At 45.3% G+C, this 27,849-nt stretch overlaps 1 protein-coding gene and 1 long non-coding RNA gene across 3 annotated transcripts in view; one reads left to right on the top strand and one right to left on the bottom strand.

Moving 5' to 3' along the window:
* The window catches only part of ZNF385B (zinc finger protein 385B), a 1,357,263-nt gene that overhangs the window by 1,244,615 nt on the left and 84,799 nt on the right, over window positions 1-27,849 (bottom strand). The window lies entirely within an intron of this gene.
* On the top strand, window positions 5,494-6,381 carry LOC138489759 (uncharacterized). The gene is made up of 3 exons (XR_011274886.1): window positions 5,494-5,543; window positions 5,836-5,968; window positions 6,063-6,381. It is a non-coding gene; the product is annotated as an uncharacterized lncRNA (long non-coding RNA).

Below are 27,849 nucleotides of genomic sequence, written 5' to 3'. Positions count from 1 at the left end.
TCCAAGTGGGGCAAGCAAAAGGGTACAAAGAAAGTGGAGTGTGTAAAACTCTCATTGAAAGAGCTACAAGTTTTGTTGAAAACTATAAAGAACATTGGGGAACCAGCTGGAAGAAGGGAGCCATTCTCCTAGTCCCACAAGGATCTCATAGAACTGTTTGTTTGTTATGAAAAGCGTGGAACTTTTACTTTGAGAAGACTCCTAGGTCATGAACAGAACCAGAACTTTATTATTTATTGTAGTGGCAGGAATAGCATAGGAGCTTTTAGATTGGGACAGTGCCTTTTTGATTCAGACTTTCACGGTGTTCCTGACGGGCACCTGAGTTACTTTAGTCTAGGTAGTGCAACCCCATTAGAGTTAGGGACAGAAAGGTTTACATTTAAAAAAAAAAAACTATAACAACCACTATGGCACCACTTGGTCAGTCTCGTCATTCCTTGTCGCCACAGATAGAGAGAGACTGGGGTTAGTAAAAAAGTGGGGGTGTTCTCTGGGTTTCTGTAGTGCTTTCAAATCATTGATCTTTCTGTTCGTAGCACTATGATGAGAGGTGTTTAGCTTCAGTGGTTGGTACATGAAGATGTCATGTGTTGAGGTTTAGACATTCTGGAAGTCAGGGCTTTCTCGTAGTTGGTTTTGTCATTGCCATGATGTGACGGCTTCTAATTGTTATTGTTTCTTGAGTGTCATGCATTTTATTTAATTGGACAGTCAGAAGTCGGTGCAGCATTCCCTTAGGTTGTGTCTGTTTGTTAAAGTGAAACTGTGTCATTCCCATTACTTGATGGATTTAGGTTAAACTTTCTGTGTGTTAACCATAGACAAGCCAGGTTTTTAGACTTTTCCTGAATCTTAAGTGTTTCTGTAGGGTGTGGATTTGCCTTGTGTGACGAATCGTTGGATATGATATGATAGGTTATTTATAACGCACTTAATTCCCAGAGGTTTCTAAGCGCAGACCCGGGGATCGAACCTGCGTTGCTCCGTGTCGTCTTGCTTCCAAGGCGAGCACGTTGCCCCTGAGCTATCCTCCAGAGACTGGATGTCATCCCTTCTCTCCTAGGGGGAACCCCTTCCCATGAGGTCAGGGGGTGAGGCCGCTACCCGATAGTCCCTGTGGGAGTGGTACTCAGTGGATGGATCTCATGGGGAGGGCTCCCCCCCGATGGCACAAGGGACAACTATCCAGCGAGAACATGGTATATACAGACTATACCACAACCTCCCTCATCCTCCCACCCTATACAGGGTACGTAGTTCGCCACCCTTCCATGTAATTCTGTAAAGTAGATAATCCAACCTCTTTAAAAAGTACTTAGATTAGGAAGAGTAGGGATTAATTATGTCAGTCATGAAGGACGACTTGGACGAAGAAGAACCCAAGTAACCCAGTTGAGAATGATAACATCAGTAACAAGATGAAGAACAGGTGCGGAGCATGAAGAACGCTCTGCGGAACCAAAAACAGCATTCTAGTCAATAAGAATAATCTGTGAGTAACTGGAACATAAAAAGGGAAGAAGAACTGAAAATGGTATTCAGCCCACCCTCAAGGAGCCACAAGAAGGTTGACGGTGCAGCAAAGGGAAACCTGGGGAACTGGGATGCAAGGTGAGGAGCTAAAGCCATCGAAAAAGGGTTGGAAGAGAAAGGACACTTCTCCTGACTGGAAGGAGGCTGCTAACTAACTAAATAAATGTAAAAAGGTCTCAGGGCGTGCACACAGACAGACAACAAAAAACATAAACAGGCCGATGTGGTAGAGGGGGGGGGAGAAGCAGTCACTAAACATAGTGACTGACTAAGTCATTTCAAGGTGTCAGAGGTTGTTTGTTATTGAACTTAAGCTTCAAAGAGAAATGTCTTAAGAGGTTTCCTGAACTGCTGCAATGGCGTACATTGTTTTGTTTGCAGCGGGATCAAATTCCACTTTTTAGGGGCCCATGCAGTAAACCTAGCTTTACCCAGTTTCTTCAAGGTCGTGCGAGGTTGCATCAATAACATCTGATTATTCGATTGCAAAGTCCGCTATGATGTGGCTTTTTTTATTCTAGCTTTAAGATAGTCCAGTGCATCCCCTGAGAGGCATTTAAAAACAATAACTAACCCTTTTAAGTTAAGTCGTTGTTCTATGGAGAGCCAATGTAGTTTCTTCAGATATTCTGAAATGTGTGTTTGGCAACTCAGCCTACAGAGAGCCCCAGCCGTGCCGTTCTGTATGACCTGAAGTCTCCTGATATTGCCATCGGTTGTTCCCATGAAGAGCCTATTGCATTAGTCTAACTTGGTGTTAACTATGGCTGCTGCAATTGAAGCTCTGTTCCATGTAAGGACAGATTTGCCACAGAAGATGTATAAAAAAGGCACATGACGATTTAAGATAGGATACATGCTTCTGAAAGGAGAGATGGGCATCAAAAAACATTCCCAAAGTTTTAACATAGTCGGACACCGGGATAGTGTTGCCATTTATCTCAAAAGCTTTGTATCGAGTATCCAAGTTCTTCATTCTATGAGGTGTGCTAATGATAAGCAGCTCTGTCTTCTTATCATTAAGAGCCAGAGAGTTTAGGGCCATCCATTTCTGGATCGCCCCAAATATCTCATTGATAGTAACCAAGTCCTCCTCGTTGATCCCAGATAGTTTAACAACTATTTGGGTATCATCGGCAGAGTTGGCAAATTGCACACCCATAGGGCTTCATTACGAGTCTGGCGGTAACCGTGCCAGAAATTCCAGCAGGTTACCACCGGACTCGTATTTCCATTCCGGAATCACTGGGGCATTAAAATCCCGGTGACCCGGTAATTCCGGAGGAGGAATTCGGTAAATCCCCATCCCCATGGAGTCCCAGAGGACTCCATGGGGATGGAGTAGTGGAAACACCTGCACCATCTTGTAATGGTGCCGGTGTTTCCACGTCCGCCTGCAGGCGGGTGGTGTTAAACCCACCAGGTCAGACCTGGCGGGAATGACACCACCCGCCTGCAGAACTCGAGATCAGCCGGTTCCGGAAACAACGGGGCGGCGGGTTTACCGCCACTGTTATTTCCGGACCGACTGACCCGTAATGAGGCCCATAGACTTAAATACGTCACACAGGCATTTGATATATATATTGAATAACAGCGGGGACAGACACGATCCTTGGGGGACACCAAAGGTAACAGGCACCTTCTGAGACTGTGAGGTTTCCTTAGCAACACAGGCAGTACTAGGGCACAGGAAGGATTTTAGCCAAGATACTGCTTCTGGAAAACATAAACCTATTTTTCTAAGTCTCTCTGCTAGTAGGTCGTGGTTGACCAATTCAAAAGCAGAGGACAAGTCCAACAAAAGCAATAGTGCAGAACTTCCTTCTTCTATAATTTCTGTTATATTGGCTTGCTGATCCCAGAGGAAGAGAAGTGACCATTTGGTCCACATCTGAAAGGCAGGCCAGTGGGGGGCAGCAGCTACAGAGATGCCGTAGCTAGAGCAGACTATAGGGCCTCATCACGAGTTTGACAGTAACCCTTAAATCCGGCGGTAGCGCTATTACCGCCGGAATTAAGGGTCCGCCAAATCAGGACTTCGGCGGATTTCGCCCCAGCTCTGAAATGGGGGAAATCCGCTGAAAATTCGAGCTCATACCGCCAGCGGGAAATCTGCCAGCGGTATTAGCGCAAAATTTCCCCATTGAGCCCAATGGGGAATGGGGCATTCCCGAATGGGCTCAATGGGGAATGGAGATTGACATTACAGCCGAACTCGTGATCCGGCGCTATTAGCGCCGGGGAGTTCGGCGGTAGGGCAGATAACGCCAGCGCTAACAGCGCTGGCGTTACCACCCAAGTCGTGATGAGGCCCTATGTGTAGTACGTGGGACGAAAGAGATTGAGTCCTGGGACTGGCCGGACCCTGAACGGAAGCTTCCTGGAAGTAGGGGCTTGCCGGGTATAGCTGGTGGGGACAGAATAAGGGCCTGTGGCCCTATAAAGAAGGGTGTAATTACCCTAGAGAACAGGGCAGAGAGGAAAGCCTGGGAAAGAGACTTTGAATGAGTAATTACACCTGAAGTAAGTGTCTGGGACCCACAAGTACAGAAAAGAAGGTATAACAGTTATATGGACAATAGCGGTACCTCTGAGATATATATGGGGTGTATGGGGCCCTCTTTTTTAATCTGGGGGGCCTATGTCATACATGGTCAAAGAATGTACGCCTGTATAAAAGATGCATACTTGTCGTGTTTGAAAATTGTAATTGGCAAAACAAAAAAATGTTGACCTTACTCTAGCCAACCCGTGAGACCTAAGCACATACAGCTTGCACAGAGCATAGGCACTTATCACGCATGCGCACAATCACGGCATCTAGTAGCCCAGATACCATAGCTCCACGGTATCAGAGAATATTGACTGTACAATGTATAAAACAGAAAGTGTTTTCTGTTATAAGTGATCCAGGAATAGTACGAGTCACATCCTAGTACATTCTCCAGATCTCCAGACACGCTAAACTACGTGACTGTAAACCATACCTGCCTAACCTCCGGAATTTTTCCGGAGACTCCGGAATTTTAAGCATTTCTCCGGGTCTCCGGAAAAATCCCTTGAATCTCAGGAATTTTGAGATTCTTTCCGGGTCCCGTCATATTCTCCACCTGATTGGCTACCGGCGGCAGCCAATCAGGTGGAGAATATGACGGGACCCGGAAACGGCGCAAAATGTTCGTGCCTACTGCCTGCAACACTATAATAATAGTGCTTCCAATCTATGTCATTGGATTGTAAGCAGTATGATTACGGTGGCGGTGCCAATTCATTTTACTTACCATAGCACTGAAAATCATTCATTCAGTGCTATATTCAGCAAAATGAAGGCGGCGCCGCAGCCGAAATAATGCTGCTTTAAATCCATGTCATTCGATAGAAAGCAGCATTATTTCTGCTGCGGCGCCGCATTCATTTTGCTTACTATAGCATTGAATGAATGAATGATGTTCAGTGCTGTGGTAAGCAAAATGAACGTGGCAACGCCGCCATAATAATAGTGCTTTCCATCCAATTACATGGATTGAAAGCACTATTATTGTAGCCTTCATTTTGCTTACTATAGCATTGAAAATAATTCATTCAATGCTATAGTAAGCAAACTGAAGGCGCCGCTGCCGCAATAATAGCGCTTTCAATCCAATGACATGGATTGAAAGCACCATTATTTCGGCGGCTTTGCTTACTATAACATTGAATGAATTATTTCCAATGCTATAGTAAGCAAAATGAAGGCTACAACAATCGGGTTTACCTTTTTGAAAGGTGGGCGGGGCGTGTGGGCGGAGTCTTGTGTGGGCGGGGCTTAAATCTCAGGAATTTTGATTTTCAAATGTAGGCAGGTATGCTGTAAACATTGTAGCATCACCATACTACTCATGCGCCTCATGCGAGCGCTAAGTCGCTTAGCAAACAGCGTCAGAAGCACATCACAGAAAAGCGCATGCGCGTAATAGGGAACACTATCGCTGACGCAGCACAGAAACCCATGGAGGCTGTCGCAGGTAAGACCGCCGCAAATACAAAGGCTGTTTCTTTTTAATGATCAGTTCCGCTATCAGTCATATTTCACACCAGCTTTTGCATGAATATAGGCACAAATTATTAGTGGTGACCAATACATGAAAATTAGATTACAGACTAGCACAGCCCCATATGGGCTTGCCAGCATTTGGAACTACAAAGCACAGCGAGCATTTTGGCCGCATACTCTAAGAACGATGTCACACTGTCAGCGATAACTTCATACCAGTGGACACCACAAGGATGTTAGAATCCCTGTTTCATTTGTTTCAGCTGCACAAGCTAGAAAAACAAAGAAAGAGCCTAGACATTGAGGAGTAAGAAATCTACGGCGCACAGAAGGCACCGTTTGAGAAGAATACTGTATCTCTTCTCGGAACCTGTGGCACTATAATCACTGGCTCAGGTAGGATATTTTCCAGTACACAATATAGGCAACATACAATCCTATAGAGAGACACCAATTTTACTGATTTTATTTCCACTATCCCGTCTTTTAGATTCACCACCCACGGGGTAACACAAGTGACACCTTCCAGTCCACTTTACAGTCCTGAAGACGGCACAAGAACACCCAATCCACCAGTTCTTGCCAGAAACACCACAAGTGTCGACTAGACAGATGTTTTGGTTTACATTCTAAGTCACTAACTATACCAACTTCCACTGTGCAAATTATTATTATATGAATGTGTAATATGATCACATGTGTACAAACACCCATAATGTATGGGGTTAACATGGCAACACATGTATAACGGCCTGAGTAGGCTTTTAATGATATGTTACAAAATAAAATTGTCATATTTGTAAATACAATTTTGGTGATCTCTAATTCATGGACAGATCAAATGAGATGATCGGTTAATTTCTACTGTAAAATACTGCCGGCGAGTGCCAGACAGGTGGGGTAGCCTATGTCCTCTTGTTATATACACAATAGCGGTGCCTGGCAGGATAGTGAACCAGGTCTGCTATACGATCAGCAGAGAAGCCTGTGAAAGACCAGGAGAGGGGGAATCATTCCGCATGGTTTTGCATGAAACTGGAGAAAAGTCAGGGGAAAGGGAGGCATTTCCTCTGCCCCTGAGAGAAGCCTGAAAAGAACCAGGGGAAGAATGGCATACCTCCTAGTGCTGAAAAGATATCACCTCTGGTGTTGCAAAATAGATACCATACAGAAGGAAGTCTGAATAATAATCAGGGGAAGGGAGTCATACCCCCTGGGATAGAATCGGAACACCTGGAGTGGGGAGGCACTCTCCAGGCATCCAACAGTAAAATAAATAATCATGGCCAACAAGGAATGCTGATGTTTTGAGACTTTGAACTTTGAGTTAAACCAGGAACTTGTAGTCTTCTTTAAGGCCTTTTACTAGGCACTTTGCTTTCATCTTGGAAAAGGATTGTGACCTCGGGAAGGGAGTCATTCCCTCGGGAAACAGTGCCTTGTTTCACTGGAACCAGAGTCTGCTCTACAGAAGAATGGAGCCATTCTTCTACGCCAAGAAGCGTTGCCAATACTTTTGTTTAGTTATACGTGTATAGTTATAAGTGTAAGGGAAGGAAGTAGGCACCTGACACAAGACGGTGTCCTTTTAATATCCTGGACATCCTGACAGTCTCCTTAGTGTTTTTGGTTGACGCAGGGATCCCCCTCTTAGAAGACAGAGAAAGTTAGGGTGTTCTCTTTATTTTTCTAAATTAGTAAAAGTAGATAGCCAATAGAATGCCACCTGTGTGTCAGTCTCTTCATTCCAGATGTTTATACTTGGTAGTGTGATCAAGTGTTTGGCCACCATTGTGGAAAATGCAGGGCCTCTGTGTCTTTCTCTGCAGGATCCTCTGGTTTCCAATAGTTGGATGAACTCTGTTCTTTGACCTTTCAGTGATCTTTGAGTGAAACAGCAGAGCTTAAACTGGATCCTTTTTTGATTGTTGGACAATGGAGTGCTCTAACAACCAGTGTCATATGTTCCCTTCTGTTGAGTCTGAGTAGTAGTCCCGCTACTGTGTTTTGGATCTATTGAGTTTTTTCTGTCAAATAATCTGGCAAGCCAAGTTAAATGTTGTTTGCATAGTCGATTCCTGAAAGAATCATGGCGATGATGGCCTGTGCGTGAAGAAGAGGTAGGGAATAATCTGTCAGGAAGAGCAGAGGCGGTAGAAGCACTTTCCGACTATTGCATTGATGTGAGGTTTCAAGGTGGGTCCATCATCCATAAACATGCCTAGGTTCTTGATCACTGGCAGTTACCCATTTTCAAAGGATATGGCACAGATATTTCAGGTGCATTGTGAGGTGAAACTATCATCATTTCTGTTTTGTCTGGGCTCAGTTTTAGGGAGACGGCCATCACTCATTCACTTATTTGCATGGGTCGGTTGCTGAGGGTGGTGAATATGATTTACACGTCATCTGCATGGTTGTAACTGTTGTGCCCGTAAGATTTTTATGATCTTCACCAAAGGGGTCAAACATATGTTGTAGTGGAGCGGTGAGAGTCTTAAACCCTGGGCACCTGCATAGATAATGGGTCGTGGATTCACACTGTTTGGTGGGGTGGGGGACTCAGGTGAGGTCTGTTCTGTTTGTTAGCAACAATCTCCTTCATTGTAGAGTTGTGTAACGTAGGCCAGCTTCTTTAATCCTACAAATTAGTGTACATTGGTTAACAGTGTCAAAAGCTGCAAAAATGTTGATGACTACAAGTGCTCAGGTGCTGATGTCACCGGTTGATATTTTTAGGTCGTCCCAAATGGAAACCAGTGCCGATTCCGTGCCTCTCCTGTGTCTAAAACTGACTTGTGAGTGATCTAGTAAGGGATTAGATTCTATATGCTCCACGATGTGGCTGTATACATAGAAAGCTCTTTAGAATTTTGGCTTTGTGAGGTATGTTCAAGATTGGACAACGTTTGGAGGGGACTTCTGCGTCTCCAGCTGTGTTTTTAGAAGTGGTTTCACAATTCCTGTTTCACGCATGCAATAGATTAATTTGGTAAAGTTGAAAGCTGGTGTTTCCTTGTTAAGGATCTCCTGTAGATGTTCGGGGAGCAGGGGCCAACCGGAGAGCTAGGCTTTGTTGCTAGGTTTCACCCATTTTTTAAAGTCTGGTTCAGATATTGGTTTAAAACTGTTCAGGCTGTTGTAGGCTGAATTACAATGCTTAAGGTTTGACTTCCAATTCGATTATATCATTGCAGCATTGCACAGCTTGCTGTATGTTCAGTGCTTTAATTCTGAAATGGTTGGTTATATCATCCATCATTTTGGTTATGTCAAGGGTAGGGTAGGGAACGTCTAAGATGATTCTTGAGAAGGTTGGTCTGTAAATAAGTAGGAAGGAGAGTTTGGTGTGGTGGTTCAGTGTAAGGTGTATCAGTAGTCCTTCACAGTCTGCAAAGTGTGTGTGCTGTGAAGTCGAGACTTGGAGGTGTTCCTTGTGTGCCACAGTGAATCCTCCTGCTCTTTTGCCAGTCCAGTTGACTTGAATGTGTTTAAAGTTGCTGCGGATGGATTCGTGTGCTATTACTGTGTGGTCGTCTACCAACCAGGTCTCTGTACAAACCCATGTTGGTTCTCCTTCGCTAAGAATTTCATGAATCCCTGTTCTGTGTTTAGAGAGGGAGCGAGCATTGATCAGGACTCAGAGTATCATGTCTCCTGCATCTGGATCATGTGTCTAAATAAATATAATTAAGTACTCAAAACTTCTAGTTCTATTTTTAGAATGGTTCTATATGTGAGTAAAATTCTGTTTGTTTATTTCTTCCTATTTGTCACCTATTAGTTGTACATGTGCATGTTTGTTCGGTCACTTCCCCTGGGGTATTTTCTTTGATATACAACTGGTGATCTTGTATTTAGAAGACTTGGGTATTGTCAGCACCCACCCTTCATTTAGTCAGTAGATGAATCAGTAGCCGAAAGACAAACTACAAATAATGGCTGTGTCCAAAGCAGTGTATTAGTGTTTCTCCCTGGTCTACTCCTTGGCAATGAAACAAGGGAGATCACTCGCAAAGTGTCCTTGTCTTCTTCCACTATTCTTAACAGCACTATTGTTAAAGAGATCACTCTTGTAACCTCCTGGATTCTCAAAGTCTCTCTTATGATGGTTGTGATGAGGGAGATTTCTCCTGAGGCACTCGTTGCTTTTGAAATCTTCCTTTACATTATTCTGATGAGCAATATTACTCTTAATGCCCTCCTCACTTTTGGTAGTTTTGGCACTGATACTGTGATGAGGGAGATTACTCCCGATGCACTCTTCCCTTGCAAATGCTTTATCACTGTTACTATAACAAGTGAGATTTCTCCCAATGTTCTCTTCACTTTGAAGTTTGTAACACTGTTACTGTGATGAGAAAGATTACTCCTGAGAAGTGCTTCAAAGTGGATACCTTGTCGATAATAACTGTGATGAGGGAGATTACTCCCAAAGTGCTCTTTAGAATTGCCCAAACCCCTACCAGGTCTCCCGTGACTCCTGTTATCTTCTTTCTCGTGGGGGCACGTCAACAGTTCTTCCCGGGGTGTTGGTCTCACGTCTTCTTGCTGAATGCTATCAGCATCTCTCTCTTAATGCCCTGCTGTACTGCGTTGGCTCTGCTTATTATTAGACTTTTCGGCGTCAGCATAGTTAAAGAGTCCACCTCCCCGAGGTCATGCCACCGTTAGCCTGGTTCCAGCTTATGCCTAGGTCAGTTCTCCGCTCCATGACAGGGAGTTTCATCCAAGCCTTCCACCACATCCTCATGACTGAGGACCAGCTTCTTCTGCTTGATTCCTAGCTCTCAGGTTTGAACCTCCTGGCGTTGACAGGCTCCCCTCTTCAGTGAGTCCCTTTTGCTATTTATGGTCTGTGGCTGGGTCCTCCCCAGCGGTGTGCCAGAGTCCCTCTTTTGTATTGATGAGATATTCTTTATGCTTCCTTGGGGCCACCTCTTCTCAGTAGTGTCGATACTTATAGAAGGAGAAGTTCGCATCACTCTTTCAATCTTCCTCTTCTCAGTACTTTGGAGAGATGACTCATGATTACTTTGTGTGTTCCTCCTTATGTTGGTAGTGTCATGTTTTATATAAGGAAAGGAGGAAGTGTTACATTAACAGTCAGTCTTCTCAGGTTGGTTCTTGGAAGACTTTGAGGATTGCATGATCTGAAAGGTAAGGGGATTAGGGAGTTCAATCACGGAAGGGGAGTCCTTGTCCCCATGAGGGGAGTCTCTCCCTGAGAGGTTCTGCATTCTGCCACCCCTAGCGGGATTGTTGCATAGCGGGCTCACCTCCCTAGCCTCACAGGGAAGGGCTCCCCTCTGGGGAGAAGTGGCGAGATCCTATGAATTGTCATATATCTATGCAGCCTGGACTTCCCCCATGCATTTGCACTGCACATGGTCTCATAATGTGCATCACAGATAGCACTGGTGATGACATCATATATGAGATCACCAATGACACTATTAACTGGGAACTTTTCTCCAATGTAGATATGATGCTCAGTGGCAATCGTGAATCACGGATAACAGCAGACAGTATACATTGTTTCACCTCTCAGTTCTCTTTGGTCTTGAACTGATGCTCATGCATCACAAATGCTAGCATGCACTATGAATGGCTTTCTCCAGTTCTCATTAAACCGCAGCTGGCAGCTTTAACCATATCTTCCAGCATACATCAGAAATTATTATTTTCTTCAGTTCTTTTTAGACTTCGACTGACAATTTTAGCCACATCCGCAAGTATGACACTCAAATTACTTTTTACTGAATACTTCCTTCTGTTCCAGTTCTCTGTATAGCTATGCTGGCAATTGGAGTCACATCTACCAGCATGCAACATGAGGGCCGGGAGCGGGTGGAGCACTAGGACCAGAGCACAAAGCACAAAGCTCCGGTCCAGCAGGTAAGTGGGGAGTGAGGGGACAGGGTAGGGTTTCTTTTGGGGCGGGGGCAGCACAGAGAGCTCCCTGTTACGTCCCCACATTCATTTTTTTTTTAAATGGCGCCATCCGGCAACAGCGGAAAATGTGTATTCTCGCCTGCTGTTCTAGCCACCTGATTGGCTCTGCGCCCTTCCCTGGGTGCAAATGTAAAAGAGTGTTCACACAGTCCTGGGTGGAGCTTCTGATAGGACCCTGGTCCTAAATCCTAGAATGTACATGATTGTAATGAGGTTAAATTCCTTCAACTCCAACACCAAATGAATAGCGGCCATGGCCCAAGCATAGACCGAGCAACTCCCCAGGGACATAACATCATCTGCAAAAATCACTTGAAGGGTCGGGGGGAAGGGATGCAAATAGAAGCAAAAAAGAGCTTGACCTCTTGGAGTCAAACATAGAATGTGCAGGATGTGAAATTATCCATGTAAAATGGCTCCTAATAATAATAATTGTGTCAACTTTATACTACATTACCGCTCTCCCTCTGACAATGAGTAGATAATTCATCTTTTAACCCCCTTCAATCGACCCAATAGCCCCACGATTATTCTGGGGGGTCTAAACCAGTGGAAAAGGGACATGAAGGACAAGATGCTATTGAGTTGGAACAACACCCTACCAACATGGGTATTCTAATCCAAAACCAAATTCCTACTCACATAAAAGGACACAACCTAGACTGGGTGGTTACACGTAACATCAGTATAGGAACTATCGAAACCAAAGCATGCATCTGGTCCTACCACTCTACCATAGTCTGCATGTTAAACGTACCGAAAAAAATCAGTCCCTTTTGAGACCCTCCCAAATAATCCTAAAAAGAAATCTGAATAATCTAAAAGCTGCCGATTTAGAAAACTGCCATCAATCCATCATGATCGCCTTTGTCTCGGGAGGATAGCTCAGGGGCAACGTGCAAGACAACACGGAGCAACACAGGTTTGATCCCTCAGTCCTCGCTTAGAAACCTCTGGGTATTAACCGCGTTAAAAATAACCTATCATATCATATGCTCCGATCAGGACCACCCATGCAACCTGGCAGAAATCTACAAATTGCATATCTCCAAACTTTTAGATAAAAACGCCCCTTTCAGATCAAAGACTGTGCGCGATCGTCCTGACCAGCAGAACTGAATTATTAAACTCCTTCGTGAGTGACAGGAAATCCAAAATATAATGGGAAAACACATGCTCTGAACCAGCTCCAATCAACTATGGTGTTCTGCAAGGGGCATGCCTTTCACTGGCACTTTTTAACATATACATCAAGCCACTATGTGAACAACTGGAAAATAGGGGCCTACACTTCTCTAACTATACTGATGATTTCCAACTAGTAAAAAACCTTAGCGGGAACTACCTAAATCACAGATTCTGCAAATCTAAACTCTGTCTAAACATCCATCAGCAGGGCTTTAAGTGGGGTAAGAAATCGAGGGTGGGGCCCTCATTTGGGGGTGTGGCTTGTGGTAGGGGCGTGGCCTAAAAAGTACGCAAATCGTAGGGTATACACACAAATATATATAAATGTTATATATTTGTGTGCGTACCTTACTATGGTTTGTGTACTATGCAAGCCATCTTTTCTAAACATAGAGATATGTAACATATTTCTACGTTTATAAAAGATGGCTTGCAAAGTACACAAACCATAGTAAGGTACGCACACAAATATATAACATTTATATATATTTGTGTGCATACCCTACGGTTTGCCTAGTTTTCAGGCCATCTTTTTTTTTTAAAGATTTCGGGTTTATAAAAGATGGCTTTGAAAGTACACAATTCAAGCCATCTTTTATAAAGCTTTATAAAAGATGGCTTGAAATGTGTACTTTCAAAGCCATCTTTTATAAACGTCGAGGAATCCCCAGGTTCGCCGAGGGTTAAAGACGCCTCGGCGACCTGGGGAAACAAAGGGACAGTAACTGCCTCTGGTGACCTCTCCCGCGAGGGTTCACCAAAGGCAGTACTATGACTGACAGAAGTGGCAGCCAGTCACAGCGTCGCTGTGGCTGGCTGCCACTTCTGTCAGCTCGCCTGACTTCATGGCAGGCGCATCTCTCGTCGCGGCTGCGGCCGCGACGGGATAATGCATTCTGCCAATGTTGCGGTTGGAAGGGGGCCCAGGCAGGGCCCGGCTCAGTCCCACTTTTTGGAGACTGCCGGGGCCCGGCCCCGGCAAGCCCCGGCCCACTTTAAGCACTGTCCATCAGGGAATGCACGATCAACAACTGGATGTGCCTTAACTGCTCGAGTACCGAGCTCATGATTTTCGGCACTAAACAAGCAAGGGGCAAACTCAGTAAGGAATACACAAGCTTCAAGGTGGATGACTGTCTCATTGCATTTGTTGACAAAGTAAAGACACCTGATACTGTGCTGGAAGCATCCCGTAGCTCTGATGCACACGTTAATAATGTGGTAAAAAAAACTCCCACTACCATATAAAGGTTCTGCGCCAGATCAATCCGTTGGTCTCGCACAATAAATGCGAAATTATGGTTAGAGCCATCATAATGCCTCAACTGGACTATCGCAACGCCCTGCTCAGTGGAGCATGTAGGGAAAGCATGCACAAACATCAAATTATCCAGAATGATGCTGTCAGAGTTATATGCAACATTTCAAGAAAGTAACTAATTACCAAATTCCAGAAGGAACTCCATTGGTTACCAGTGGAAAAAAAGTATACAATTTAAAACTCTCTCATTGACTCACAAATGTCTTTATGGAAATGCCCGCCAATACCTAAAACAAACACTGACGCAACACAAACCCAGCAGATCCCTGCATTCCAGCACAGCCCAACTGCTCTCTGTCCCTTGCATTGAAAGAACTAGAGACAAGGGCAGACTTTTCCCCTTTCACGCTGCTCACCCATGGAATGCTCTTCCTGGGAGACTGCACACGGGAGAAAAACCCTGGCATTTAGGAAACACCCGAAAACATGACTATTTGAATAAAAGCTCTCCCTGATCACTCATGTTCTCTTGTCCCTTTATCTCTGAAATGTCTCTGTGTAAATGTGCGCCCTGATGCCCGCGGGCTATGGCGCTGTATTAATAAATAAGTAAATCAGAAAAGCCACACACAGTTCATTAGAGTGGTGGGGTGTCAACAGCCATACTGCTATGCGTGATGGTGCTGGCATATGTGGGGCCCTCCTAGGAAGTGATTGGCGGGCTGGCTGACATTCTAGTTCTGCCACATCTGTCTTTGGTATTTTCCAGGCCATTGTCTAACTCACCCTTTCCGAGGGCAGTCTCTCATTGAGCCTGGCTGTGGGGGAGGGTCCTCTCACTCGCCTCTTCCTTTCTAGCTCTGGTTTCGTAGGAGCCTCTCACTGGCTTTGGTCTCCTTCTTGGTCTGTCGAGCTCTGGGATGCCCAATGGTCTCAGATACCCTGGGGAGTCTTTAGGGTAGTGGTCCATGTTTCTGGATCTCCGGCCAAGTGTTATTTAGTGTCATTGGTGGACTGGCCAATTCCAGTAGATCTGGTCTCTGACTACAGCCTTACCTGAATCAGCACTCCCCTTTCTCGCTCTCATGGCCCAGGTCCACCTGTCTCTCTTCATTCCCAGCTCTTTTCCCTTGGCTGACAACCCAGCTCAGGCCCTAATAGTCTTGCCATCTGCCACCACTCTTGCTTTTGACCCCTTTAATTCGACCAATTCTTTCTCTTGGTTTGGGATCTCTTTGTTTGATTCTTTGCTCTTCGGCCCTCTTGCTTGACAGATGTTTGCTCCCGGACCAGAACGTCTCTTTTCCTTTTTCCTTCAACAAACTCTTCTGCTATCCCCCTTCTAAAGCAGCAGCCTCTCCCTGGTCTTTCCTACTCCTTCCTGAGCTTTCTATTTCTCATTTTCTCTCTTCTCCCTCCCTTCTATCACAGCAACAATGCCCTAACAATCTGTCCTTACTCCACTCTCCTGCTCTTCACCGCTCTGCTCCATACTCTATGCCTGTTTCCAATCTCCCGTTTTACCAAATAAGGGAACAGAGCCCTTTATATACCATCCAGCCCCAGTTTCTGTTCCCTAGGTGGTTGGGGTAGTCAGATGGTTTCACACCATGACCTGATTGGACTTGAGGCTTTGGAGTCCAGCATTCAAGGGTGAAACCTTTAAAAAAAAACATGTTTTCATCTTGGAACCATTTCATGTGGCTAGGAAGGTTGTTTTGTGAGAGAGGGACCCCATCTCTACCAGGTTTATCGCCATTTCTATAGGTAAGGCTTTTTAAACTTGGGGTATTTTAAAGGGCTGTAGCCGGCTGTTAAACCTGTTTTTAAGGCAAGATACGTTTTCTGCCAGAAGGGCCCTATGCTGGATGGAGAGGGGGAGAGTTCACCCTGCATAGTCTGGCTGCTCAAACGGGAAAGACATATACACCTTACTGTAGATGCTGTTGTGACATAAGGCAGGAATTTGGGGATTCCTGCCTATACTTTGCCTGTGGGGAAAATGAATTCCCTGGATGTTTTAGCGTCCCCTGTGCATTTTCCTCATCTCACTGGGGTTTGAAAAATCCCAGATCAGTGAAGGCCAAAGAAACAGCCTTTATGGGAGGTATTGGCCCAGGCATTTCTATTTTCAGATGCTCCTGTGCAAACAGAGAATTGAAAGACCCTGGCTCTTCTCTGCGAAGGTCCTGCTTCCAGACCTGCTACTGCTGTGCCCCTCCCCTCCTAGCTAGAAACACTAGTACAAAGCACACTCGTTTCCAGTTGAAGAAGGAACATGCTTTAAGATGACATAAAGGACTTTCACTGCGGTACTTTGGAGTCCCCTTCACCTGGATTCCGACAGGGGAGAACAGAGCAGTGAAGGGAGAACAGGCACCTGGAAGTTAGTCACTTCCAGGTGCTCAGGCCAACGCTTGATGAGGATAAACTTTCCGCAGCTATTGGATCCTACACCTCTGCAGTTGCCACTTTGGTAAGACGAGAGGAAGAAATCTGTTTATCTGTCATGGTTATGCTGGCAGGTGGCGCCGCCAGACATAAATGGTTTTGTCTCGCAGCTTGGATGAGGATTATAAAAAGAAACTCAGTTATAAAAAGAAGACACAGTATTACGAAATGCTGCATTGCTGTGTGAACAAACAATGCTGAGCTGTGCATCGTTTACAATGGAACATTTCTTTGAGAAAGCTGTGCCACTTGCGACCCATAACATAGGTAATTAAATGACAGAACTGATGTTATAAGCAACAGAATATATGAATGGACTGTGGGCCATTCACATCGAATAATAGGGTAGTCGCAGGAAACCTATTATTGATGCCCGAAATAACAAAGATCAGACGTGGCAAAAACGTGCCTTACAATTATTGGTAAAAACAAGAAAAAAAAGTATCAGTTTCAGAATCAATCACACAGTGGCAATGATGAAACGTCATGATAGAGTTATGCTCTAAAAAGAAGCCGTACATAATTGAAAATCGAGCATAATAATCAAGGAAAATCTACTAAACAACAGACGTTTATAATGAGAAGTTGTACCAACACCCAATGCACAAAGCTAGAAGCCTGCAAGTGAACACCAAACAGCACTTTCCAAATTCCACGACATCAATCAATCATTCCACTTGATTATTGTCATCATTGTTGTGTTTGAGGATGTCTTATACATGAATTAAGATGCCTCCCCCCCATCCACGCCATGCTTTATTCATGAAATTGCATGTATTACTACACTCCCATGTCCCAAAGTTGACATCCAATTGAGAGTTGACCTTGTGTGAGACTGCTAAAAGTTCACCTTTCCAGGTCAACGTCCTAATTTTTAAGATTGTTATAGACTAAGGAGCTCAAGTTGCTCCATTGAGTGATTTGGTGGCAGGGACCTGGTGCCCGCTGCCAAACCTTTGTCATTTCATGGCAGAGTGCACATATGCAGGGCAAAAGTTGCCCTGACCTTTTGCACTCCACCTTGTAAAGTGGGTAAACTCTGCCTGGAATGTTCACATGGCAGGCAGCGTTTACTTTTAATTGTGAGCACTGCTTGTCATGCTCATATGGCAAGCAGCACTCACAGTTACAATAAAACGCTGCTTACCATGCAAACATGGTAAACAGCATTCACAGTTGCAAGTAAACACTGCTTGGCATGCGAGCATGTCTGGCAGCATTTAATTGTAATTTTACATTCTGTCAGCCATGCGAGCATGGCAGGCAGCATGTACAATGGACCCCGATGGGGTCTGCCGGCTTTATGCTGGTGCATAGAGATCTGAAGCATTTGCGCTAGCATGACAATCCATGCCGGCTTTATGCTGGAGTCTTTGTATGGCGTAGAGGAAGGGAGGCAGCAGAAATTCAATTGCGGTCCGACCCTCCTCTTCACCCTACAAATCCAGGAAAATTAGCCTTAACGTGAAGGAATGGCATAAAAGCCTTATGCAAGGCTTTTACATCATTCATTTACGTTACGTGCTCATCGAAAATGACTCCTAAAAGTCTACTTCTACATATTGACCTTTTCAAATTCAACCATTTCTTTTTTATTTGTATTCATATTTTCTACGGGGAGCTTACCCCAGGGTGATCTTTTCTTCCCCTACACCCCTTTCCCAAACTTACCTATATTCTTCCACACACGATGTTTGTTACACTAATCCTAACGTTGCCCCTAACCCTCAACCCTGTATTAACTTTATTCTTATATTTTGTTGACCTTTGTGTTGGTCAACCTGTAGTATACTTGCATTGGGTTGGACAACCTAAAGTTTATTTATTTATCCATTTATAATGCGCCAGAGTCCGCAGGCATCAGGGCGCAGAAGAAGACAGAAAGGGGGAAAGGCATGGATCAAGGTCATTGTGAGTCCTAAATTATTTTAAAAGTATACTTGCATTAGGTCGACCCTCTGATCAAGCCATTGTTCACTTTAACATCTTGGTACCTCCACCTTCTACTCCTCATCTCCGCTCTCATCAATGAATAAGAGGAAATTCAGGCTGGACTCTTTTTCCCCTTATCGTGATGATGTGAGGACCTCTCTCACTTTGTTTTCCCCTGCTCATGCCTCTTCCATTGTCTGTGCTTTCTCTGACTTTCACTATGCACTTATGATTCCATTTGTCCAACTATCCTGCTTTCACATTCACACCTGTCCCCGTCTTCAGGCTTGGATCACCACTGAAATTTAGATCCTCAAAACAAACATGCGCCATGACCTCCAATGCTGGTGCAAATTACGGACACTTTCCCTGCTCCACAAATGTTTCCTTGTTGCCCTAACCTCTGTACTGCACCCGCCCAAATCCTCCTACTTCACTTACCTAATCTCCTCCCTTCTCAATCACCCTCACAAACTGTTATCTACCCTCCAATCTTTGCTCACACCCCCAAAGCCAATATCTATTGCCTACTCCCTTTCTGCTAATGACTTTGCTCACTTCGTTTCCTCTAAAATCTCTATAGTTTGTGACACTCACAGCCCTCCTCTCACTCACTCCCTAAGCCTCCTTCTATCAACCATCTCTCCCCCAACTTCTTCTATGCTTGACTACTTCTCCACTACATCTCTGATAGAATTAGCACCTATCCCTCGCAGTGTCAACCCATCTTGCACTCTTAGCGATCCTCTGGCTCACCAAATAGTCAAAACCATAATCTGAATCACTTACCCTTATCTCTTTGAGCTCCCTTTCTCCGCTCAACTCTTCCCTGCCTCATTCAAATCTGCAACTGTCTTACCCTTATTGAACAAACCCTCTGCCGACCCAAATGCCACAGAAGACTATCACTCAGTTTCTCTTCTTCACCATTATTCAAACTTTCTTGAGTGGGTGGTGTTCGACTGGATCACTCAGTATCTTGAGGATAATGGCCTTGGAGATCCACTTTAATCTAACTTCTGTAGGAATCACTCCACAAGACTGTTCTCCTGCATCTCTCCAACTTTCTCTCAAATGTTCACCACTCCAAACTCTCTACTATACTCATCCTGGTGGACCTATCTGCCAGTTTTGACAGTGTGAACCACTCACTCTCCAGGACCTTGAATTTTGCAAATCTTCTCTTGCCTGGATCGCCTCCAACCTGGAAGGTCGATCCTTTGGAATCTCTTGGAACTCCTCGCAAATCACTAACCCCACACCTTTCCCTGTCCATGGCCCCCAAGGATCAGCCCTTGGACCTCTGCTCTTCACCCTCTATTTCTATGCTCTAGGAAGACTCATCACCAATTTGCGGATGGCAATCAAATATTTGACACTTTTCCCTCCTGCACCCCAGCCATCTCTAAACAGATTAGGAACTGTCTCACTACAAATTGTCACTGGATGGCTCTCCGCCGCCTAATGCTTAGCTCTTCAAAAACAGTCATCTTTATCCTAGCTTCCCATTCAATCCCTACCCTACCCTATCTCCTTCCCACCTGGCCTTCTTGCTCCCTCAGCTAAGGCTTGCAATCTTGGTCCCCTATATGATAGCGACCTACGACTGCAATAATTCATCAATACCACTGCCTCTGCTGCTTGTATTAACCTCCCCAACATAAGGAAAGTCATCCTTTGCTTACTAACCACGCTACAAAACTCTAATCTCCACTGTTGTCTCAGCAAACTAGACTACAGTTCAAGCCTACTTCTTGGCCTACCTCTGTACTACTTCCTCCCTCTAGACAAAGCCCTCAACTTTGCTACCTGCACTCCCTACTTCTTGGCCTACTTCTCTACTCCTCCCTCCCTCTAGACAAAGCCCTCAAATTTGCTACCTGCACTCCCTACTTCTTGGTCTTTCTCTCTACTCATCCCTCCCTCTAGACAAAGTCCTCAACTTAGCTACCTGCACTCTCTGCAACCTAGCGAGATCCTCCCTCACTTCTACCTACAAACAACATGCTGTTTGGCTCTTCATGCTCCTTTCAGGTTTCATCTCCTAGTCCATAAAACTACCAATGGTCTTGCTCCTCAGTACCTGTCTGATTGTAGCTCATTTTACTCACCATCTTGTTCACTCCGATCCAAAACTGCACTCAACCTCACAGTCTCATACCCTTCCTGTGTCTCCTTTCGGTTCTGCTCTTTCTCCCTACTCGCCCGCTCCACTGGAACCCACTGCTCATAGCAATCAAAGCCAGCGCAACCACGGATCTCTTTGATGCCCCGCTTAAACTTCACTTACTTCCTAAATAGGAAGCTCCAACTGGCCTCTCCCCTATCCTCCCTACCTGACCCCACCAATGCCTCCATTGAGACTCGATAATGCAATTTTGTATATTTAATTAGTACTCCTCTGTAGTTTGAAGCACTTGCCCCTTAAGGTTGTTAACTTTGAAAGTCACCGGTTTTCTTATAAAGATTGTGTTCCTGTTTGTTTTGTTTTGTCCCTGGTATATGTCCTGATATATTTACATCATCATAAACTGGTTTACTACTTGTTCTCATCTTTATGCTATTGTACAGGCACCCTTCGTGGGAATGCTTCAGTCAACTGTAAATGTGTTATGGTAAGTAATTTCTGTTCGAAATAGATATCCATGCTCTTCAAATAAACACAATTCGCACCTGGGGAAGTGCGCTCGGCCAATCAGGTGGCTGGAACAATGGGCGAGAATACACAATCCCAGTGCGCTGTCCCAGCCACCTGAGTCTCTTCCCCGGCTGCCACTCTCCCTGTTGCCACCACCCCCCTCCCCCACCAAGTGACCCGATTCCCCTAGCCAACCCCTCCACTTACATGCAGGAACGGATCCATTACTTTCCGGTCCCAGCACTTCTCCCATCTGGATGCTGCCACAGACACAGACATGGAAAAGGGACGTAGTCCCTTTTTCATTTTTCATCAGGAGATCGGCTGTGCAGGCAGTGCAGAACTCCCGATGAAAAACTGTGAACGTGATTTGCACCCAGGACGAACCCCGGGTGCGAATGGCTTTCATGCCGTGCCAGTCAGGCAGACATGTCCTTTAATGGCCCACAGCTCGGGCCTTCGCTCGGGTCTGCCCGAGAATGGGCTGGCGGGTCTTTAAAGGCCACCTCTGCTCTCCTGTCAGGGAATGAAAGCCATAATAAATGCATATAAATACAAATACTGATGATATTATTACTAGGAAATTATTCCCATTATTACTGATCCACATTATATGCTTGACTTCTCCAGTTAATGCATTGGGAACATAAATGAATACACAGAGTGGGAAGGGGGGTTGACATGAAGCTAGATAGTACACGCCGTTCACCCTGCACTGTCTCTTTTGCGGCTAGTGCTAAACTGTACAATTCACAGCAACACTCCCAAATGTGCACAACCACTAATATAAATATCACAAGAAAGAGCCTGTGTGCCCTGCCTTCTAATGTATTTATATATTTATTTATATGGTTATTTATTTGTATGGGGCCGGAGCCCGCAGGCATCAGGACGTAATCAAGAGAAGAAGCTGTAGCAAGGACCAAAAGATTTTCATTCAAACAAAGCGATTTTCAGTTGTTTCCTAAACGTCAGGGGGTCTTTAGTAGTACATAGTATAACCAGAGGTTTATTCCATTCTTGGGCAGCTTGCACTGGGAATGAACAACCATTCCCTTTAACCCGATTGCTCTTGGGGCAAACCATTGGTATAGTATCGGCAGACCAAGTGGTTCTAGCAAGTATTTTACAGTAATACATTCTTTGATGTACCAGGAGCTTGACCTTAGAGACATTTGTGGACAATCGTAAGGGTCTTAAAGCGAATTCTAGCCTTCACAGGGAGCCAATGTATCTCCCTCCTGTGTGCCTCAATGGGCTTGTGTGTAGCAACATTCTTCACTATCTGAACCGCATCATTTTGAAGTACTTGAAGTTTATTATACAGCCCTTATTTTCCCCGATTAATAGGGCACTACAATAATCAATCCTGGGCGTTATAATAGCACGAACTAGCATGCAGCAATTAATATCAGAAACATAAGGCTTCACCAATCTCAGCAGTCTAAGATGGTATTGGGCATTGCCTATCACCCTGTTAATATGGGTCGACATACTCAATGAAGGTTCAAGAGCTATCCCCAGTGTTTCTACTTTATTAGCTGCTTTGATATAGTGTTTCTCGACATCAAAACCTGCATATTCGGCCTGAAGTTTGGCACGGGCTGGAGGAGAACCAAAGATCAAAAGCTTGGTTTTATCTCCGTTCAGGCACATTCCATTGGTTGCCATGCAATTCTGATTTGCTCCATAGACTGTAGAGATTCTTTCCGCGTCTATTTCGTAGTTGCCACCCAGCTCCATAAGGAGCTGAGTGTCAGCCGAAATTATTTTGAAGCAGACTCCAAGGGAATCCTGGAGGTCACATAATGGGTGGCAAAAAAACATTAAACAAGGTCGGTGAAATGCAAGCAACTTGCGGTACTCCACATTCCAGCAGTTCCAGCCCGGAGAACACATCTCCCCAGACAATCCTAGACCTCTGATTACTTAAAAAAGATCTAAGCCAGCAAGTCGCATTCTTCGAACAATTTCCCACACTACTCAGTCTCTCCAGAAGCTTTTAAGAGTACACAAGATCGAAGGCTGCTGATAGGTCTAGCAGAATCAGCATCCCCAAGTTGCTTTTATGCATGAGTTTTAGCATCTCTGTTTGGAGGTCTAGCAGGGCACTCTGAGTACCGTGTGATGATCTAACGCCTGACTGTCTATAATGTAAGATTTCTTTCTAAATATTGCTGCAGCTGCAAGGTAGTTTTTCTTAAAAGAAAAGGAACATTAGTTATGGACCTATAATTGGTATATGTTTTATGGTCCAAACCAAGCTTTTTGATGAGCGGTGTAACCGACACACTTTTTTTTAGTATGTCGTGTACTTTATTCCTCGCAAAGGTAGCATTGACAAAACAAGTCAAAAAAGGAACAAACAGATCACTATTGTCCAATATAATTTTGGATGGGAGTGTTTCTCCATAGCATGTGGTAGGCCTCATATTCCTAAGCGTTGCTGTCATAGTATCAAGAGAGACGGATTCAAAAGAGAACATATATTTCTCCTGATGAGATGCTTCTTTCGACCTCGCTACTGCTGGCACACAAGTTACATTACTTAAGTTATTTCTGATGTTATCCTGGGCTGTTTTACTTTTCTTTGAACAATCATAATGCAGTACGTTTACAAGCTACAGACCTCTCAATTCCACCTCTTCACTGGAGTGCAGCAGCGTGTGCCCGCTGTCTCCTGATGGTTTGTTCTATAAAATAGTGGCGGGGGATTCCACACTCTTGCTCTCATGCCATCAGGGTAAGACAATTTCAGAGAAAAGAATAGACTTCCTGACTTTCTCCTCTATTGCAATTATCTTTTATGCCTCCAGACAAAGGGCAGTGAGCACTTTTCCCCCAGGTATGATGACTTAGTAACATGTGGGTAGTGTTATGACTAAAGCATGGATCCGTGCTGTCACGTGTTGTTGATTGAGTGATCACAGCACGAATCCCACAGAGACGACTGTGATCACGTGAAATACCTCAATAAAAAGGGGGAGCGGCAACCAGGTCGCCAGAGACCTTTACTCTTAAGCTGACTCTGTGTGCATTTGTTGTGTGTATACAGGAGTAGGACCCAGACTCACCGGAGCTCTTAACAACTGGCGTTGAGGGTGTAAAAGTACCTGCGTATGTGCTCCCTGTGGTGCGGGGGCCAGATAATCCAAAAATGCTGTTCCAACAAGTTGCACACCCAGCTTCTGAAGGAACTAAGAATTCCTCTGGCGCGATTTCTCGAGCTGGCACGAGCCCAAGAGCTGACTGAGGTGCGTTCGACCCAAATGGAGTTGGCTATGAAAGGGATGCAAGCGGAGGAGTTACATGCCGTCAGGACCCGAGAAAGAAGGCTGCCCCAGTGACAGGGGCCAGGGGCAGAGCCACGCAAAAGAAGGGCTAGGATGAGGCACCCCAGAGACTGTGTGAATTCTGTGGAGGAAGGTTGCCACATGTAGGGCCGTGTCTGGTGGTGGGGCGGCAGTGTGGTAGGTGCCACAAGGCAGGACATTATGCCAACTTCTGCAAGACCTCCTGGGTGTCAATTACTGGGGCCAGCGAGCCTGAGCCATGGAGAAACAGGGGGGCCAAAATAGCAACCAACATGGCACTCATCGCGGAGGACGCAAACTGGCTGTAGGAGGATGTAAGAGAGCACAGAAACGAGGACGATGTGGTAGCCTCAGTTCTGTATGACTATGAATTCGAAGACATGTTCTTACCATCAGAGCAGGTGCCAAGACCACCCGCAAGCAAACTATCGGCGACAGAGCGGAAAATACAGAAGAAGAGGGCGACGAAGCCCCGTGCCCGCCAGTGCAGGAGTGCGAGGGGCCAGGGCTACCTGCGCAGATGAGCTTGGGAGCTGAGTCATTTCAATGTTATAAAAGTTTGTTGAGATTTTGTCTTCCTGCCCTTGCCATGGGATGTTGTGACTAAAGCATGCATCCGTGCTGTCACGTGTGGTTGATTGAGTGATCACAGCACGTCTCCCACAGGGACGGCTGTGATCATGTGAAATGCCTCAATAAAAAGGGGGAGCGGCTTCCAGGTCGCCAGTTACCTTTACTCTTAAGCTGACTCCGTGTGCATTTGGTGTGTGTATGCAGGAGCGGGGCCCGGCCTCCCCGGAGCCCTTAACAGGTAGGTAAGCCCCTCGAAGCATTGACCTTGAAAAAGCAAAGGCCTCTCCTGGATGGAACAAAAAAGTGTGACCTCTTTCCTCTGCGACTTCCCTAAGCAAGATGGCCTGATTACAGTTTATGCCATTAATGTGTGTTCTTATATGTAGTGTTCATGCTGTATTCATCCTGCTTCAAACTGCTACAATCCAATTGATCGAACTTGAATGTATGAACGGCTACAGGATTCAAACTTGTGAAGTCCAGGCTGTGCACATGCAAAATGCAAGCATTTACCGCCTCCCAGGTTGACAATGTCATGGGTGATGTAATCAGTGTTGTAAAATTATGATACTGTTACAACTTCATTTTAAAGAGTTTCCGTATTACCAACATGTGTATTCGTTTTTACGGTAACACGCACAAGGACCTAAAGAACAATGTCATCACTTAACATAACATTAGATGAATAGTTTTTTAATCCGTAGGTTTTACAAAATGCCAACAGAAAAGCAGCAAAGTGAAGATACCACAGCAAGGCGTTTGCTTTGAGAGCCATTTCACAAATCCACAGGATTGCATGCTATCCCCGATTCACAACAGGCGTGTGTTTACTTGTGGCAGGCCCAAAGGACCCACAATGAATGTGGTCATGACTGACCCTGAAGTGGCCATCAAAGCAAAGACTATTTTTTAAATGTGCTAGTCCGTTTCACAGATCGAAAATGAAAAAGTGAAAAGAAATGTTAATTCCAAGCCGGTGTGTTTTTATTAGGGGGTCGACAAATCCTGCCAGGGTTCTTTGCTTCCCCTTCTTCTGACTGAGGGAGTGCTTAATTTGCCAGGTTTCTTTGCTTCCCCTTCTTCTGACTGAGGGAGTGCTTAATTTGCCATGAATCTTTGCTTTACCCTTCTTCTGACTGAAGGAGTGCTTAATTTGCCAGGGTTTTTTGCTTTCTCCTTCTTCTGACTGCGGAAGTGCTTAATTTGCCAGGGTTCTTTTCTTTCTCCTTCTTCTGACTGAGGGAGTGCTTAATTTGCCAGGGTTCTTTGCTTCCCCTTCTTCTGACTGAGGGAGTGCTTAATTTGGCAGGGTTCTTTGCTTTCCCCTTCTTCTGACTGAGGGAGTGCTTAATTTGCTATGGTTCTTTGCTTTCCCCTTCTTCTGAATGAGGGAGTGCTTAATTGGCCAGAGTTCTTTGCTTTCCCTTTCTTCTGACTGAGGGAGTGCTTAATTTGCCAGGGTTCTTTGCTTTCCCCTTCTTCTGACTGCGGGAGTGCTTAATTTGCCAGAATTCTTTGCATTCCCCTTCTTCTGACTGAGGGAGTGCTTAATTTGCCAGGGTTCTTTGCTTTCCCCTTCTGTGTTTGCCAGGGCTGAGCCCTGGCACTCCTTTCTGAGCGCCAGCACTTATAGGGCCTCATTACAGGTCGGGCAGTCCGGAAATAACAGTGGCGGTAAACCCGCCACCACTGGTAATTCCGGACCGCCCGATCCCGAGTCCTGCAGGCGGGAGGTGGCGTTCCCGCCAGGTCTGACCTGGCGGGTTTACCACCGCCCGCCTGCAGGCGGACGAGGAAACACCAGCACAATCACGAGATGGTGCCGGTGTTTCCATGATCCCCATTCTGCCTCCAGAATTCCCGGGACACCGGGGTTGTAATGTCCCAGTATTTCCGGGAATCACAGAGGCGGAATGGTAATACGAGTCTGGCGGTAACCAGGTGGTTTTACCGCCTCAGTTACCGCCAGACTCGTAAGGAGGCCCATTGTCTCAAATTCTTATTGAGTATGAAGTAATGACGATGCAAGCCTTAACCCTAAATGTGTTGACACTGTGGAGAGAGGCTCTGGGTGGTGGGTGCAATGGTGGGGAGCTGCCTGCCCGCAGTGTCACAAGCGTCCTGGAAACGTTTTAGGCCCTGGCACTTCTTTTCTTACAAATTATGCACTGGACCTCCACTGGGTGTGGGGGTTTTAACATTTTGCGAGAAACCTGATGCATCAAGCATATTTAGCAGAGACACAGCATTGTGGTCCGATGGGTTATCTGCCCAGAGAGGAAGACATCAGAGAGGCATCTAGGATAGCCGTCAATTGCTCCTTGATGTCCGCTGTTTTTATCGGTGTCCTATTCAGGATTAATATGCTAATAGTGGATGTGGCATTGATACTTAGTTTAACCATCATAGATTCTCAGTGGTCAAGGTCAGATATGGTTGTGCTATGGATTTTTAGGTGCTCTTTATAGATTAGTATGGCCCCACCCCCTGGACCCATCCATGTCCATGCGTAATATCTTATATCGATTTGTGGTGCCTGCAAGTGCGGCGAGAGTTGCCAATTCCTGGAGCCAGTTTTCAGTAATTGCTAGTATGCCAATCTGTGATTCCAGTATGTAATCGGCAATCTGATTAGCGTGGCAGACAAGTGATCTCGCTTTAAGTAGTGCCGTTTTGAGATGTGCCTGTGAGTTTGTTAAGGGGTTGGTGGCAGATGGGCTGTGGGCTGAGGTTCTGGACACCTTTGGTGCCTGCGCGGGTACATTTTCTGAAATGTTGACATATAGCAGGTGGGTGTCTGATTTAGTAGGTGGCAGAGCCACCGAGGGCAGAGCAGTGGGTTGGGTTGTAGCATTGGTTTCCCTATTGTGTTTAGGTGGAGCAGCGCGTGCATGGGAGTGACTGCCGGTATTACCTGCCACTAGATCATCTGGAGCATATTCAAAGTAAATGTTGAGGTAGCAAG

Source organism: Ambystoma mexicanum, chromosome 9 (genome assembly GCF_040938575.1).
Source record: "Ambystoma mexicanum isolate Mex_15411 chromosome 9, UKY_AmexF1_1, whole genome shotgun sequence".
Taxonomy (NCBI): domain Eukaryota; kingdom Metazoa; phylum Chordata; class Amphibia; order Caudata; family Ambystomatidae; genus Ambystoma; species Ambystoma mexicanum.
This window is presented reverse-complemented; position numbering and strand designations above follow the sequence as displayed.